This window comes from Balaenoptera borealis, assembly GCF_965194805.1.
Source record: "Balaenoptera borealis genome assembly, chromosome: 13".
Lineage (NCBI taxonomy): Eukaryota > Metazoa > Chordata > Mammalia > Artiodactyla > Balaenopteridae > Balaenoptera > Balaenoptera borealis.
The window spans coordinates 72,837,784-72,856,008 of record NC_138870.1 but is presented as its reverse complement, the minus strand read 5'-3'; the positions used below and the strand labels follow the sequence as shown (position 1 = coordinate 72,856,008).

Below are 18,225 nucleotides of genomic sequence, written 5' to 3'. Positions count from 1 at the left end.
CCACCACTTAAAGGTTCCAATGTTTAAATTTATATTTTATTCTCATCTAAGTTATTTTGAAAAAGTATCTGAGCAGCTATTTATATTTCAAACTAAATTGGATTCATTTTATGTTATTGATAATTATTTGAGAAAACTTAACTCTGTTAATTTTGTGTCTGTTGGGCTGCACCTCACAAGCCTGCAACTTCAGGCTACTTGCCCAACTTCAAGACTGAAGAAAGAGCCCGGAGTCAGCAAGAGAGACATCAATGGTTTAATGGATAGGGGCAGCTTACTTGTCTACAGCAAGGTCCTGGAGGGACACCCCACTGTGTGTGGCTGACTGCAATGAAGGACAGGGTGGCAGTTTTCACGCTGGGGGAGGGAAAGTTACCAGTTATAGGGGGAACTGATGTCAGGTTGGCTCATCGGTTACGAGGAAACCAGCAGATGGGCACATCCCTCACTGCCCCTGTGATAAGCTATCTAGGTGGCTAAAGTTATACCAATCATTAGCTGGCTCCTGGGGCAGCTATGTAAGGAGGTCAGTCAGGTGAGTAGCGTGTAGGTGCTAAGTAGGCACTGGTCAAACAGAGGATGTACAGAGAACAAGAGAACAACCATCTTGGTTGGCCTGACCATACAGCATCTTTTTAAAAGTTTCATCTCTTTTAAGAATTTAGTGTGCCTGTTACCTTTTGCTACCTGCAATTAACCACCAAATCTCAAAAAGCTTACAAAAAGAATCACTTATATCTCAGTCTATGGATCAGATGGTATTTGCCAATCTATACTTGCCTCAGTTCTCCCTCATGTGACTCCCATATTCTGAAGCGACTAGCAAGCTGGCTAAAGCGTATCTTTCTCATGGTGATGGTAGAAGGCAAGACGGCATGCCTAAAAGGGCAGGCACATTCCATGTTTCAGCTTTCATCATACCTTCCACATTCCATTGGTCAAAGTGGTTCATGGCTAAGATGAATATCAATGGCACAGAAAAATATCCTCCTCATTTAGAAGTTGGGGAAATTGAGAATGTAGGGAGGACATGAATATTTGCTGAATAATAACCTACCACTTCTGGAATGAAAATTAATGTAAAGTATAATGCATGCATGTGTGTGTGAATATAGGGATTAGCCATTCCCACTCAACATATACTGAGCATTGTCTATTGAAAATATTTGCTAGTTGTTCCAAATAATTTTGTGAACAGGAGACTGTAATTGAGCTCATTTGAAATTGAAGGTTATTAGCAGGCACATTAAAAAATACATGTAACATTTCTTAATTATTTTTGTGATAAATGCTGTATTTAGAAAAAAGAGTATATAATAATGACAGTTAATGAAAGGGCCTAATAAACTCTAAGGAGTCAAAAAAAGCTTCCTTGGGGAAGTGACATTTAACATGACACAAAAGGAGCAAATTAATCAGGAAAAGATGTAGAAAAAAAAGAGTTCCAAGGAAAAGTGTCATGTATGAAGGTCTTGGGGCAGAAAAAAGAAAAAAGAAACTTAAGGCCAGTGTGGAGATAGAGGGTTATAAAATATTAAATGATGGAGTGGTCAGAGCAAAAAGAATCCTTTGACAATGTTAAACTTCTAGAATTTATTCTAGAATCAATGAGAAACCATTAAAGGATTTTAGGCAGGGTTTGGTTGACAATCAGATTTGCATTTGTAAAAGGTCATAGTAGTTGCAGGATGAGGAATGGATTAGATCACACTCTAAAATTTGAAGAAAATGAGAGCAGCTGAATTTCTTATACACTACTGCTAGGATTATAAATATGAAATTGGTACAAATCCTTTGGAAAAATATTTGGCACCCTTTAGTAAAGCCGAAGACTTATATCTCCAAAGACCTAGTGCTTCAGCTCAAGTATTTGAAGAAACCCTTATAATGTATACATCAGAAGACATATATAGAAATGTTCATTGAAATGACATTTATAAACATTAATTCATTAATTTATTAATTTTTAAAAAGGAACAACCTCAAAAAGTCTGCCAACATTAAAATGTATAAGTAATTTGTGTTATATTTATATACAATGGAATATTATATAACAGTTTTACATAATATATATGTATATCAGGAATATAATGTCTATTGAAAAAGGCAAGTCATAGAATAATACTTACAGTATTATTTTATATTTAAGCACAGGAAAAATAAACAATATATTTTAGAGATACAGGCAGAAATGATGACTTTTTAAGGACAGCATGAGAACAAATGTTAAAGCTAAAAGTCGGGTAAGCGGTCATGGCTGACTGAAGACAAAATTGAATAGGATCAGGGAGAAGCATATAGAGGTTTTCTTAAACCAGCTGATGGAGAAATGAGCAATTTAGTATTTTAGCTTTATACATTTTATAGCCTTTTATATTATCTTATAATTACTAGATATTTAATAAAACATTATAAAATAGATTATAGAAGGTTCACAGTATATAGAGACCATTTTGAAGATTATTAGAATAATCAGGAAAAATATAGTGAATTGCTCTAGGGTGAAGCAAATGAGATAGAGGAAAGTCATGAAGACCTAGGAGAAGGATGCTGTGAGACATGGAAAAACTGAGAATTTTCCATTGTGACCTTTGCATATACTTGATTTTTCAGCTCTTCCTCCCACGTCCTCTTGCACATAAATTATCTGCTGTCTCTTCGCCCCTCTTGATAAAAACCAGATTGTTCAATGGCTGCTAATCCATATGAAAAGTTTATCTATTCCTGAAACTAGCCCAATAAAACTTTCCACCCTGTTTCCCCAAGTTTGAATGCCCCTTTGAAGCCTTCTCATACCTATTATTTTTGTTCATAGATTCTTATGCTAAAAATTCTTGGTTGATTTTCTTCCGCAATGTGATTACCCGATATATGGAATGGGAGTTGAGATAGATTACTTTTTTCATTCTGAGATATATTGAGTTTGAGTTGCCTGTGAGACATCCAAGTGGGAATATTGAGGAGAGTATTAGATATATTGTCTAAAGCTCAGAGGAAAGTCTAAGTTGAAAGGGAAAAAATTGCTTCTAGCATTAGCCGTCAGAATAGATGAAATTGCATAGGGAGGGGACAGTGAGAAAAGCATCTGAGATTAAGTGCTGATGAACTCAGCATTTATATGTTGGAGGGAGAAGGAAAAGCTGGCAACAGAGAGCAGTGAAGAGGAGCCAGAAGGTATGAGGGAAAATAGGAGAGGGTGGTGTCTTAGGTTATATCTTTGGAAGCTGACCTTAAGATGTTCTAGTGATTTATTAGAAAAGTGATCCTGGAGAAACTGGTGAGGAAGTAGCAGCAAGTGTACAATTTCAGGCAGTCTCACTATAGCCTGAATCCTTAGGAAAGATCTGAAGGTGAATTGCTCCTCAGAATTTTTCACTAGTCAATGCAAATAAGTTGGGCTTTTATACTTCCACAGGGTATTTGCCAGACTCTGTTCCATGAGGTCATTAACTCCCAGGTACTTCCTGTTCTTTGCAAAAGAGCCCTAATTGCCTGCAAGTGGCCTCCAATTATACTTGCATGTGAAGGAAGTTAGAAGCAAGAATAATAGGAAAGGAGAGATGGTATACAGAAATGATAAAAGCCATCAAAAGGAATCTGGGTCTAGCACTTACATGTGTTTGCTAAATATGAAATCATAGAATCCAAAAGGAGAGTTTCAAGACATGGTAGATTTTCCTAAAAGTTCTTGCGAGTTTAAGGTAAACTCTGAAAAACTAGTATTTATTAGATTTAGTCACAAGACCATGCTTAAAATTAGGCTTGATTATATGAAAATGTCATAAAACGAGCTTAGACTTTATCCTTTAGGCAGTATGAAGCCACTGAATGGTTTTGAGAAGGACCATAACAAAGTCCTATAGATAATTATCTCAATAAGGGCAGTGTAAGAACAGACTTGAGGATGTTCAATTGAAGCCTAGGTAACCATTTTAGAAGCTGTTGCAAAAGTTCAAGTAAGAGATTATAGAGGTTTAGGGAAAGTAGTAATGGACAGAAGTTGCTTTCTTATTTAAGAAATATTCAAGAGTAAATAGAGACTTACAGTTCCATGACGAAAAACTGTCATGGATGGCTACAGGTTTCTGTATTTGGTTACTGGGTTAATAGAGGAATATGAGGATGCTGAAAATAGTCCCTTTCAGCATTAATAGGTTGTATAACAGGTGTCTCTGGAACATTCCTGCTGAGCTATTTATCAGGCAGTTGAATATAAAAGTCTGAAGTTTGGAAGGAACATCAGGATACCAGATAGGAATTTGTACATTGTTATCATATTTATCATAGTTAATATGAGTGGATAAGAAGTTCCGGGAAAAGTTTGTAGGATAAGAAAAGAAATAAGGCAATGGAATTCTGGGTAATGGAATGCTTAAAGACTAACGAAGCCATATTAGATGTTAATTGACCAACTCTTTCAGGTTAGATAATATCTTTGTGATTTAACTGCTTGTCTGGTCTCTTTATTGTCATCTCTATTCAGATGATAGTTAGAAATGCCTTTCTTAATCACTCCATCTAAAATATCTCTCCTCCACATTACCTCCAACCCTATTTTATTCTATTTCCTTACCTGCTTTTTATTTCATAGTACATGCAACTAGCTGGCATTATATCATAAATTCATGGGGGTATTTATTTTGTATCTTCTCCAGTAGAATTAAAGTTCCATGAAGAAAGAGTCCCCTCCCACCACCACTACCAAATATACCCCATGTTTTTATTTATTTAGTTATTTATTTTTGGCTGCCTTGGGTCTTCATTGCTGCGTGTGGGCTTTTCTGTAGTTGCTGCAAGTGGGGGCTACTCTTCGTTGTGGTGTGCAGACTTCTCATTGCGGTGGCTTCTCTTGTTGCAGAGCACAGGCTCTAGGCACACAGGCTTCAGTAGTTGTGGCATGCGGCTCAGTAGTTGTGGCGCACAGGCTTAGTTGCTCCACAGCATATGGGATCTTCCCAGGCCAGGGCTCGAACCCGTGTCCCCTGCATTGGCAGGCGGATAACAACTGCGCCATCCAGGGAAGCCCCTCCCCCGGTTTTAGAACACTACTTGGAACATGAAAAAGACTCATTCATTCTTAAATGAATAGATGAATGACTGATACATACAACAGGCTTAAGGGGTGATTATTTTATCGACTCTTATTTTCGTTTTCTTTTCTAGTTTATTAATTAATTATTTTGGCCACACCCTGTGGCTTGCAGGATCCTAATTCCGTGACCAGGGATCAAACCCGCACCCTCAGCAGTGAAAGTACGAGTCATAACCACTAGACCGCCAGGGAGTTCCCTATTTTCATTTTAAACAATACTGTTTGCAGAATCTAATTCTCTTTGTATATTGCAAATCTATAAAAAAAATTAAGCAAAATTGATTCTCCAATTATAATATAAACTCTTGAATTATTCTAAAGAAACCAGAACTCCTATTTTAGTCCCAATGAACAAAATTGCTTTCTTAAAGAAGCCAGAACTACTCTTTTAGTCTCAGTGAACAAAATTGCTTTCTTCTATAATCTTTCTTTAGTTAGACTGTATCCCTAAGCCAAGCTAGTCACAGCAATGATTCCTCAAACATTTACTTGGTAATTAATCTGTGTCCAGATTCCATGCTCATTTTAGCTTAGCAATGGTATGCTTGGGATTAATTTATTGATACATCATCTCAATCTGAAAATCATTCACTCTATTCTGGTAAATTAGTATATTTCTCCATGATATTAAGGTGCTGCTAGATCAAAGACAATACAGACATTCTATAAGGGCCAAATTCTTCTAATCAGTCTTACTTTGAGACACATAGCTTAGGGACAATATGTAAATAGTCAATGTGCTTTTGTAATTATTACACACACACTCAAATAGATCTGAAGGATGTTAAGAGTCCAGGTATAGTTCATAATTTTCTTTTTATCTTCCCAGCATTCATTTCCTTTTTTAAAAAAACAATACTATCTCAATATTCCCCCTTGGGTAATTAAACCTGTCAACCTTTTCATGCAACCTTACAAATAAGGTCATGCACACACTCTCCTCTGATGATCACATGGCTATCTCTCTCCAGAACTTGAATTGTGAACTGAAAAACATTTAAACAAAAATATCGGGAACAATGGGGTTATCCTGTTGAGATTGCCCATTAGTTCCTCCCATCATAATACCAGAAACTTTTTGGGATCTTGTCCTTCTTGATCTTCAGTCTTTCCTGGGATTCTGGAAGCTACACCATGTCCTTGTAATAAACTCATGTTATGTTTTATTAACCCAGAGCTTGTTTCCTTTGCTTATAGTCAGAGAACGACAACAAATGCAGAGGCCCTATTTCTGATTCTTTTAGTGCCCACAACTTGAGTAACATGTATGTGATCTGGTAGCAGAAAGGAAATAAAAGTGTAGTTTCGTGGCATTACCTAAGTCCTATTTTTTTTTTTTTTTTTTTTGGCTACGCCAGGTCTTAATTGCGGCTTGCGGAATTTTCACTGCAGTATGTGGGATCTTTTAGTTGCGTGTGTGGACTTCTTAGTTGCAGCACGTAGACTCTTAGTTGCGGCGTGCATGCGGGATCTAGTTCCCTAAACAGGGATTGAACCCGGGCCCCCTGTGTTGGGAAAACGGAGTCTTACCCACTGGACCAGCAGGGAAATCCCCCTAAGTCCTATTTATTACTTTCTGGAATTTGTATTGTTAATGGGCTTTAAAAATATTCAGTTATACAAAGGTATCCAGCAGATTTGCCCTTGAAGATTTGAGATGCCATCACATGTAATAAAAGTTTCTTTTTCTAAATTCAGCTGCAATACCTCATTATAGGCAAGCTTGTTATTAGAGCTTCACATATGACAAACAGCTTTCTCTTAGCCTCTCTTTCCCTTTCCACTGTCCATCATCCTAGCCTTGGAGATCAGCGCTCTACTCCTTTGAATGCATTAGTCATTCATGAATAATGACATAAAAGCTGTCAAAAGAGAGTCTTTTATTATACTTTTCTAACAACCATTAATATCTATAACACTTAGCGGTTTTCTAATTTTCTTTTATAAAAAGACAAGATGTAACTACATGAAAAAATGGCATGGGGTCCAAAACTATTACCAGTTTCATTAGTGAGGGTAAGAAAGGAAAAAATAGAAAAATGAGCTATACTCTTATCAGACATAAGAAATCTTTGATAAAAAATATAAAACAACTTTTTGGAGGTGAGGAGGTCATTGAATTTATAAAACATTAATTACAACAAAAAGCACACAATATCAAAAAAGGATTTATTTTTTCATCTAAATCTTGTGGGGATTCTGCAAGAAATTAAAAACTTTAAATTTATCTTAGCTAAAATTTTGAAGTTAGTGTAAGCATTAACAAAGTTATATATTTTCATAATATTCTTGACAAAGTATTGTCCAAGAAAAAATATGGAATAAAAATTACTAGTTAATCAAAAAAAAATTTTGGAATTATATTTGTGAATAATTTCAGCAAGAATATTAAGAAACAAAATATTATTTGAATCTAGATGAGAGGCTATCATAATTGAAAACAAAAATGATCACAAATATGAGAGTTATATAGAGTCATATATAACATAATTAGGATTATTTTACCTGTTTATATGTTGCTTTCTTTTCTTGAATTTAAGAAAAATAGAAAATTCAAACACAGCACTTAAACTTTTTTGTGTTTCTATTAGATATTTTATAGTAAAGTTAAACTATAACTTTAACTTTGTAGTATAGTCTGAAGTCAGGGAGCCTGATTCCTCCAGCTCCGTTTTTCTTGCTTTGGCTATTCATGGTCTTTCGTGTTTCCATACAAATTGTAAAATGTTTTGTTCTAATTCTGTGGAAAATGTCATTGGTAATTTGATAGGGATTGCATTGAATCTGTAGATTGCTTTGTGTATTATAGTCATTTTCACAATATTGATTCTTCCAATGCAAGAATATGGTATATCTCTCCATCTGTTTGTATCATCTTTTATTTCTTTCAATATGCCCAATAACCTAAGGTTTAAAATAAATTTCCTATCATAACATATTTTTTAAGAGGCAGTGGTCATTATGAGCCTTATGATTAAAGGCTATTTTCTGAGAGATTATAAAAAGAAAGACATGTCATTTAAATAGTTGTAAACCTCCGGGTCCTCCTGGCTTTTGATAACTATGAAAGAGCACACAAGTATGATAACAACAATGAAGAAGGTATATTTTCACATAAAAGACTTGTCTGCCCCATCTACTTAGCTCATTGTGTTGTTCTAATCTTCAGTGTATACACAATCATTACCTTCTCCTCCAAACCTTTCTGGGCATTGCAATAACCAGCACAGCACTTTGAATTCTCAAAACTTATGTTAAAAAAATTTTATCCTCTCCTGGGTTTTCATCAAATACCATATTTGATAGTTGCTTTATGTATTTAATTTTTTTCCAGGGACAAGAGTTAGGTTAATCTTTGTGAGTTTAAGGCACTTCATTATTTGTACAGGCTAGGCTTCCTTATTCTATACTGTGTCACACATGTGCTGTGTGACTGAAATACTTTATTTTCCTTCTCTTTCTAAGAATCCACTTAAAAGTAGTTGCTAATATGTTAGGTATGTTGGAATCTCGTATGTATGTCCATATTTGCCTTTGTATATATATTTGCAAAGACAAATAGTACTGTGTTACAATTTGTCTTTAAAATTCCATATTTTACCAACCTTATTACATGCCATAAAATTCACCTATTCTCACTGTGCAATTCAGTGAATTTTAGTGTATTGAGTTATGCGCCCATTACCACAATTTAATTTTAGAACATTTCTTTCAGACCTTAAAGAAATGGTGTGGTCATTTACAGTCACTCCTCATTTCTACCCCCAGCCCTCAGCAACCACTGATTTAATTTCTGTCTCTGTGTGTTTACATATTGGGGGCTTTTTATAGAAATAAATTCTGTGATATGATTTTAAGGAACAACTTTGCCACATAGCATGCATGCATTTATAACATTTATCAGTTATCTTATATATGGACACCGAAGCTACCTCTAATCCAGTGCCTGCTACCCAAAGCATTGCTACATAAACACTTCTTCAGGAGCCTAAGCTCAAGCATTTCTGAAGAACACACAGAAGGTTTCTTGGTCATGAGGTGTATGTATATGTAATTTTACTAAAGATCAGCAAATTTTGTACAAAAAAACTACATCAGTATGCATATCAGCCAGCAGTTTATGAAGCTAACTGGTTTCAAACATTACCAAAATTTGGTAGTACTGGATTTTTAAAAATTATTGGTGATTTAATCAGTATAATATTATTGTTTTAATTCTCAGTTGTTTCATTGTCGGTGGACTGAATATCCCTTTGTACACTTATTAGCCATTCAGGTATCTCCTTCAGTGAATTTCATAGTAACACTTTTCTTCCATTTTGCTATTGCATTTTCTATCCCTAAATGCTATTGCATTTCTATTATGTTGCAAAAGTACCTTGTATAATCTAGTATTCATTCATGCTTTGTCTAATAGCTTCTCCCAGCTTATCACTATTAATATTATCTACCACAAGTATAACTGAACAAAAATCAATTAGTATTCATGTCTTTCTATATGTCTTTTACACAAAATTGTGTAAGCATGGCTATGAGCAAACAATTAACAAAGGCACTTCTTTCACACACTTAGAAAAATACTTAAATCTCAAAGAGTCAGCAGATAATTCTCCCAAGTAGAGAACTGTAGAGAACGGGTCACTGTTCCAGAACTAAGAAAATATGTAGACTGAGTAAAGAAACTGAGTCTATCAAGATAATTAAAAAAGTGAATGGTACTATAAGTAGAGATAAATGCATAATTTTACTTAATTTGACATAGCAATTTGGAATTCTTTTGAAAGTGGAAATAATAGCAGTTAGTGCTGTCAATTTTTCATTTGTGTTTTACCTACAAGACAATTTCTGCAAATAGTGTAATTGTTTCATGTATTTCCTTGGATTATGGAAGAACTGGAAAGAAGAGTGATTCTAGGACAAAAGTCAATAGAAAACTTATGGGGAAAAAAAAAAATCCAAACATTATTGAACTTTAGAATCAATTTATATTGACAAAAGGAAAGTTCATATTCTGCTTAGCATGAAGCTGCTCATTCCATCCGATTAAAAGCTACCTATTATATTCGCCACCAAATAAAGCAACGATTTCAGGTGTTCCAGCCAGTCAATCATAAAGTATTTATTGAGTACTCATTAAATACATTGATGTTAGTTTCAGGATAAAAAGGTCTTTTTTTAAACTTCAGCATTTCAGTAAAAAATTCATGAACCTACACAGACTGGCAATTCCTGAAATAGTTTGGTGTTGAAAGCTATCCAGAGAGAGATCAACTTCTTGTAATAAAATAAATTATAGAATTATTCCTTTTAATCATTTGTGCCACATACAATTTTACTGCCTTTAGTATTATCCTGACTTGAAATTATACTAGATGGTTTGATTTTTATAATTGAATTAAACAAGCTACATGATAGTTGATGTTTGAAGAATACTATTAATTATAGCTACAATATTAATGTATCCAAAATTTTATGTATATAATATACAGCCCACATTGTTTATTTTTTTAATTAAATTGAATGTTTTCTTAATAGCTGTGTTGTAAAGACTGAAAAAAAAATTATGTCATGCATATCGCCTCTTTACTTTAGTACTACTGTCTTGCTTATCAGTAAATTATCATTAAAAAGTTAGGAGTCTAGGAAGATAAACCTCAAAATCTGACTAGTGACATGAAGGCAATAAAAATTCACTAATATACAGTTCAGCACATTTTTTCTGGAGAATATTTAAAGCGATTTCTATTGAAGGAGGATTTATATATAACAAAAGAATAAATGCTAAATTAATTATAACTTTGAATTGTTGCAAAATGTCCTACCATTGATGAATATATATCATATCAGCTATTTTCAGATTCTTTGTTTCAAGAAAATTAATGGATCTAGAGAATACCCAAATGTGGATATATAAAATTATGAAAGAAATGGAAAACTCACCATGTCAAGAACATCTTAAAATAGGGACAGGAAGATAAGAATCAGCTGCCTGGATAAGAAAAAAATAAATTAGTATTTATTGATCTTCAAGCATAATATATACATTATCACTTCCTAGATCTAGGTATTCCATATACATTATCCTACTATTTTTCACCAAACTAAAAGATAAATATTATTATTACATTTTAAATATGTAGGAACAAATGGAGGCTCAGAGAAAATTTAGTACTAAAACAAAGCTAAATATGTAGTAACCGGCCAAAATCTGTGTGTTTCTAACACTGCTTTTTCCTCTACACCCATATATATAAAAGGATGAATGGTGAGATCTGGAAAGCTTGAGAGAAATCACTGCAATACTAATGAAAAATATAAATTTTTTAGTGAATAACCACAGTTTTAATACTTGCAGCAGAAGTAGTGACTATTATAGCAGTAGTGGTACTAGTAATAGCAATAATAGTAAAGATGTATGGTTGCGGTGGTGGTAAAAATAATCATAATAGGTAGTACTGATTGTATTCAGATTAATATGTATTCAGATTAAATAAAATGTGTCAACATGTATTCAGATTAAATAAAATGCAGTTTTATCCGGTGGTAAGTTTAATTCACGTGGGGAATATTTTGACCAATTTTCCTGGAGTTTTGTAAGTTTAAAATGAACATTATATCCAGATATTAATATAAATTTTAATATTAGTTAATGCATGTATTATTATAAATTCAATATCTATTTCAAAGAAAAAATAATGAAGAGCATTACTTCTGCTACAGTCTAAATTAAAATGATAGTCTTGTATTTACTTTTTTTAATATATGAATTTCTATCAGCTTTCTTAATAAAGAAGAAGGCAACCTGAATTTCCTTATTTCAGGAAACTATGTTCAAATAAGCAATTTGTATTGAATGAGGAATGCACTGTCTTGTATTTCCCATTTTTATAATATAGAGATATTACTTTTTATATAGTTACCCTGAGAAACACAGAGTTCCAGAATAAATCTTTGAATATAAAATATAGTTTTGTCCTTGTAAAATTTCATAGTAAGCATTTTATTATATTTGGCCTGGAAATTATCATTCTCAACATTTGTATACTTCATATTCAACATATATTTATGTAGGGGTTTCTTCTTTATTTTTGTTATTACAATCTCTAACGTTTATTCACCAGAACAAAGTCAAGGAAATTAATCTTATTGAAGACTAATTTTAAGTGTTTGACAAATTTTGATAATAAGTATTCATTAAGGAAACATACAAGATAGGAGATCAGCTATCCCCTGGGCTGTAGGAATAAAATTTAATGATCTCTCTGCTTTGGGGGAACTATAATTGTGTCATTACAGGTAATTGATTAAAGTCACTTAGTGGCTTTAACTTAAATATAGCATACATCACTGATTTTCATAACCCCTCAGTTTAACATCCCCTTTCTTGTAAAAAAAAAAAAAAAAAAAAGTACTCTGATTCCAGAGCGCTCGACCCTTTTTCAACATAGCGTGTGTGCTTTCAGTTCTACCAGTAGACTCGATCTTTCTTAAACCACACAGCACATTCCATCCGATCTGATACAAGGATTTGTCCAGAAACCCTCTCATGAGCATGCTGATGAAGCAATATTTGTAGAAAACTTCTGGAATCATTTTGGAGAGACTCTTTCTCTCTCTAGATTGCAGAAATGTAGTTGTGAGGTCTGAAATCACTACAGCCATTTAACTGGAATTGTGGGTGTCATTGGTGACCCTGACAAGCAGTTTAAGTAATTATGGTGACAAAATCTTCATCAGCAGAAAAGAAGAAGAAAAAAGTAGAGATATTTCCAACTGCCTTCCCAAATATCTAATATACTTTCAGTTAATTCTTTTGGATTTTCCCAGTTTAACGTATCGTGTAAAAATAGTGGGTTGTGCTTTCTCTTATTTATGTTTCTTGATCCGTACTGCATTGGTTATAATTTTCAGACAAATGTTAAATTTAGTGGTAAATGGGACGTCATTAGCTAGCTTCTGAAATTAAAGTGGATGCCTCTTCTGTCAGTATTCCTTAATACATTAGTTTTTATTTTAAGATTAATGTTCTTTATCATATAAAGGAAGAATTCTAATATTCTAGCTTATTAAGTCTTTATTGGTAATACTGAATTTAATTCTAATATCTTTTCAGTTTTTAAACTTCCCATAAGGCTTTTCTCCTTTGATCTATCCATGCATTGTTGTGATAAGTTATGTTAATAGATTTCCTAATATTAAGCTATCTTTTTACTTATTCACTTATTCAAGTGAACAGCCTAAAGCACTTGGCCTCATGGAGCTTACAATATAGTGGTGAAGAGGCCATATAAGTAAGTAATGAATATGCCAGGTGATAATTGCTATGCAGGAAAACAAGGCATAATAAGAGAAATATAAAGAAAATCATAGCTATTTCATAAAAGGTGACTAGAGATATGAATGAAGAGAAGGAGAAAGAAATGTGGATACATGGTGCAAGAAAATTCAAGACAGAGAGAGAACCAAGTTGAAATGTCCTACCAAAGGCACATGCATGGCTTGTTAGTGAAACAGAAGTGAGAACAGAGTTACTGTAGCCTGCTCAGCAAGGGAGTGGGGCAAGAGAAGAGGTCTGGGAGATGGAATGGAGTGGTACAGGTCACATAGGTCCTTGTGAGCCACTGGAGAATTTCTACTTTTATTCTAAATAAGTTAGAAACCATTGAACTGATGAATGACAATCTAACCTATATTTAGATTATTCTGACTATTGTACACGCTCCAGAGGCAAGGGATGAAGCATGAGGGCCAGTTAATAAAAAATAATAGGGGTGAGATATGGGAGTATCTTGGAACAGAGCGGTGATTGAAGAACTATGAGAAAGGGTCAGAATTCAGATGCATTTTGCAAATAGACCAGACATGACCTTTTGATAAATATGAGATGTGAGAGAACTAGAAGAGTCAAAGATGACACCATCATTTTTGCTTGAGCAATTGATGGAATGGAGATTAACGAACAAAGAAGGGGAAAACTTGAAGGAGGAGCAGATATTTTGAGAAAAATAAGAGTTTTGTTATGGACATTATTAGTTTAAGATGACTCAGAAATATGAGAGGAGTTGTCAATTAAATATTTACATATATGATACAAAAATAACCCTGGGGCTTCCCTGGTGGCGCAGTGGTTGAGAATCTGCCTGCCAATGCGGGGAACACGGGTTCGAGCCCTGGTCTGGGAAGATCCCACATGCCGCGGAGCAACTGGGCCCGTGAGCCACAGCTACTGAGCCTGCGCGTCTGGAGCCTGTGCTCCGCAACAAGAGAGGCCGCGATGGTGAGAGGCCCGCGCACCGCGATGAAGAGTGGCCCCCGCTTGCCGCGACTGGGGAGGGCCCTCGCGCAGAAACGAAGACCCAACACAGCCATAAATAAAATAAATGAATAAATTAAAAAAAAAAAAAATAACCCTGGACCAAACTCCACTTGCTGATTTCACATAACTGTTTTACTTAGTGCCTTATTTAATGCAATGGTATTTTATTTAGAATTTCAAATTCTGTATTCCTAAATACAGATATTATTTCATATGCATTTTATCAGTCAGAATATTATTTTGTTTCTTTTTACCTCATTTGCTATTTAGGGTATACCAAGGACCTGTAACAATTATAGATCCAAATATGTACTAGCCCAATATTACAGAAGATTTTGGAGTTTAATTGGTTATTAAAATCGGCAGAGTGGCTGTCCTATGAGCTTTATTTAGGGACCTAAGCTCCTTCTATCTTGTGGCTGCATGAGTCATCATTCAGTCCTTATCAAACTTCACAAACTAGATGAGGAAGGGAAAAGCAAATTGAGGAGGTCCATAGATACTTTCATGGGCCAAGCCTAGGTAGAACTCAATTACATGGCCACACCTAACACCAAGTGAGAAAATTAGTTTATCACTTTAATGATCAGAAGTGAAAGAAATGTTAGGTCATTCTCCTGGTTTCCTTAACAATAAAAAATCTTCACAAATCAGTATATTTCTGATCCACTCACTTTTGATGAGTTTAATATGCAGTCACATTCAAAGTTCTTCACATTCTTTTCTTACAATCCAGCACAGGCAGTAAACTCTGGCTCATATTTTAAATAAAATATTGTGTTGATTTGGTTTTCTGTGGCTTATTGAGTTTTTATTTTTTCTTAATCTTTGAATATAGCTCCATATGTTTTGATATGTTTGTCTCTGCTATTATTTCTAAGTAGTTTGAAGTTGTAACTTTGAGCTTCTCTTTGACCTGAGTTATTTCAGATAGTGCCTCTCTCTCTATATCTATATCTATATCTATATCTATATCTATATCTATATCTATACCTATACCTATACCTATATTGATACTAGTATCAATATAGGTATAGATATATATACATCAGTGGTTGCCATTTTGATTGTTTAAAATTGCTCTAAATTTCTTGGTATAGTGTTCTCTCCAATCATGTTTTCAAAAACAATTGGGTGTTTTTCTAAAATGCCCTTCTGTTTTCTGCAGTAATTCAATTTCATAGGAAAAAATTGATTCTCCTTCCACGGATAACCCTTGTGTTATATGACTGGTAATTTTACCCAGTTTGCTTATCCTTCTTTATTGCATATCATTATCCTTGCATATTACATAATCTAATGTATTGAGCTGCTCTATAACACATTATATAGGTCAAGAAAGGAAGAGTGGGAATGGTTACTTTATTGGATGAACTTCATTAATTCAAGGATGCAGCAACATGAGAATGAATGAGACCCAAAGGCACCATGAACAGGGAGCTTTTACTTTTGCTATAAAATTCTTCCCTGGGTATGGTGACAGCCTAGAACTACCACATGCAAAATGCTATTTATTTTTTAATAGATACAGTTGCCTATGTCTAATGCACACAGGGGTAATCCTGCTTGTTAAAAAAATGGTTCTGAAGAACCTAGGGGCAGGACAGGAATAAAGACGCAGACGTAGAGAATGGACTTGAGGACACAGGGAGGGGGAGGGGTAAGCTGGGACGAAATGAGAGAGTGACATGGACATATATACACTACCAAATGTTAAAATAGATAGCTAGTGGGAACCAGCCACATAGCACAGGGAGATCAGCTCGGTGCTTTGTGTCGAACTAGAGTGGTGGGATAGGGAGGGTGGGAGGGGGACACAAAAGGGAGGAGATATGGGGATATATGTTTATGTATAGCTGATTCACTCTGTTATAAAGCAGAAACTAACACACCATTGTAAAGCAGTTATACTCCGATAAAGATGTAAAAAAAAAAAAGAAATCCAATATCCGATGTATGTTCCAGAGGTGCTTATGATATTCAGATTTGTCATTCACCCTTCTCTTACTTACATAAAGAACACTGTCATTCCCAGCCTTCATCCATCCAAGTAAGGTAGTTAGTGAGTTTTAATTAGAATCCAGCCCACCACATTCCCAGTAAGAACATTTGCCATACCAATAGAGAGTTGTGGGTTGTGTAAGTCTATACCTTATTCTGGTCACATCTATACTCTCTTTCATAGAAATTTCTTCAAGTATATAGCATATGAATATCATCTTTTCCCAGTTCGTAGAGAGAATACAATTTTTTCCAAAAACTAAAAGAGAATAAATAAAAATGGTCCCAAAGATGGCCCCTCTCAAAGATGTACCATAAAAATGGTCCCGCACTCCCAAAGGGAAATTTGTTTCAGCATTATGTCTTCTCCATGTCTGGTAAAGATATTCCACTAGGGGGAATATATTTGATTTACTGTATGGTCCTGTCTCTATGCCAGGTAAAAACTGTAAGTTTTCCAAAATTTCATCCTAGTGCCTAGTAACTTCTTTCAGCTTTCTGAATAGTGTATCTGCTATAAGACCACAGAGACTACTATTTTCAGTAAGTAACAAAGTGATATGCAGCCCAAATTTTATGAGTCACATCTGTTCCACTAGCCATTAGCACTTCCCCTACAAATTAGTATTGTTTGTGAGCTTTGCCAGACTAGGACTTATTTCTTAGTCCTATTCAAGATGCTGTTCCTTCTTGAGATAGAAAAATCCTTTTATACTTCACACTTCTTTCATTATTTTAACTTTCATCAATAGTTCCTCAAATTTTCTAGAATGTGAAATATATCTTTCATTGATTTACAGTGCTTTTATGGGTTTTCCACTTTCCTAGTTTAGGCAGTGACTCAAAGTGGAAATTAAGGGAAATAATGGGACTTTTATTTCACTTTATCTCAGTTATCATTGGATTAAATAAGTAAAATTCGCCTAACAATGGACTATCTAGTAATTTTGTAATGGATAGTGTGCCTATCCTTTTTCTGCAATTTTTAAAAACAAACTGAAGTATTTCAAAAATTTCTTAAATGCCTCACAGATTTAACAAAATAATTTAACAAAGAATTACTTATATGGGCTGCCTTTTTTTCAGCCCATATAACTGAGCCTAGCATAGAGTAGCAGTTGTCATTAAATATTTGTACAATAGAATGAATGGCTTAATCACACCAGAATACTGACTTACCTAAATATAGCTAAGAGCAGTGAGATCTTACTGGGTACTTTTCCCCAAAATATATTTTAATGCAACTATCAAGTCATTATGAATCTCTCTTTTTGCAATTAGCTTGAAATGTGTAAAAATAAAAATTGTGTTGACACAAATTATACAACTTTTTTTTTTTCTTTTTCTTTTTAGCTGTGTTGGGTCTTCGTTTCTGTGCGAGGGCTTTCTCTAGTTGCGGCAAGCAGGGGCCACTCTTCATTGCGGTGCGCGGGCCTCTCACTATCGCGGCCTCTCGTTGCGGAGCACAGGCTTCAGACGCGCAGGCTCAGTAGTTGTGGCTCACGGGCCCAGTTGCTCCGCGGCATGTGGGATCCTCCCAGACCAGGGCTCGAACCCGTGTCGCCCGCATTGGCAGGCAGATTCTCAACCACTGCCACCAGGGAAGCCCAAATTATACAACTTTTGATGCTGTATTGTGTCTGAATACTTTACCTTGGGCTGATTTTATCTAAAAATTTCACAGAAAGTCACTACGTTTTCTGCCCGACGAAGTGAGAATATAAGCTCATACCAGGGTATTTTGCCATCTCTTCAGGTACTTTAAGACATCAGTGATGAAAAATCAGGGTTTTCTCATTATTAAATATTACCAAAA

At 34.7% G+C, this 18,225-nt stretch overlaps 1 protein-coding gene and 1 long non-coding RNA gene across 11 annotated transcripts in view; one reads left to right on the top strand and one right to left on the bottom strand.

Annotated features, from left to right (window-relative positions):
* MGAT4C (MGAT4 family member C) overlaps positions 1–18,225 on the top strand; it is a 605,093-nt gene that overhangs the window by 487,526 nt on the left and 99,342 nt on the right. The gene's annotated exons all lie outside the window — the stretch shown is intronic.
* Positions 11,087–16,347, bottom strand: LOC309609859. The gene is made up of 2 exons (XR_014233628.1): positions 14,509–16,347; positions 11,087–14,200 (listed from the first exon to the last, which is right to left on the bottom strand). It is a non-coding gene; the product is annotated as an uncharacterized lncRNA (long non-coding RNA).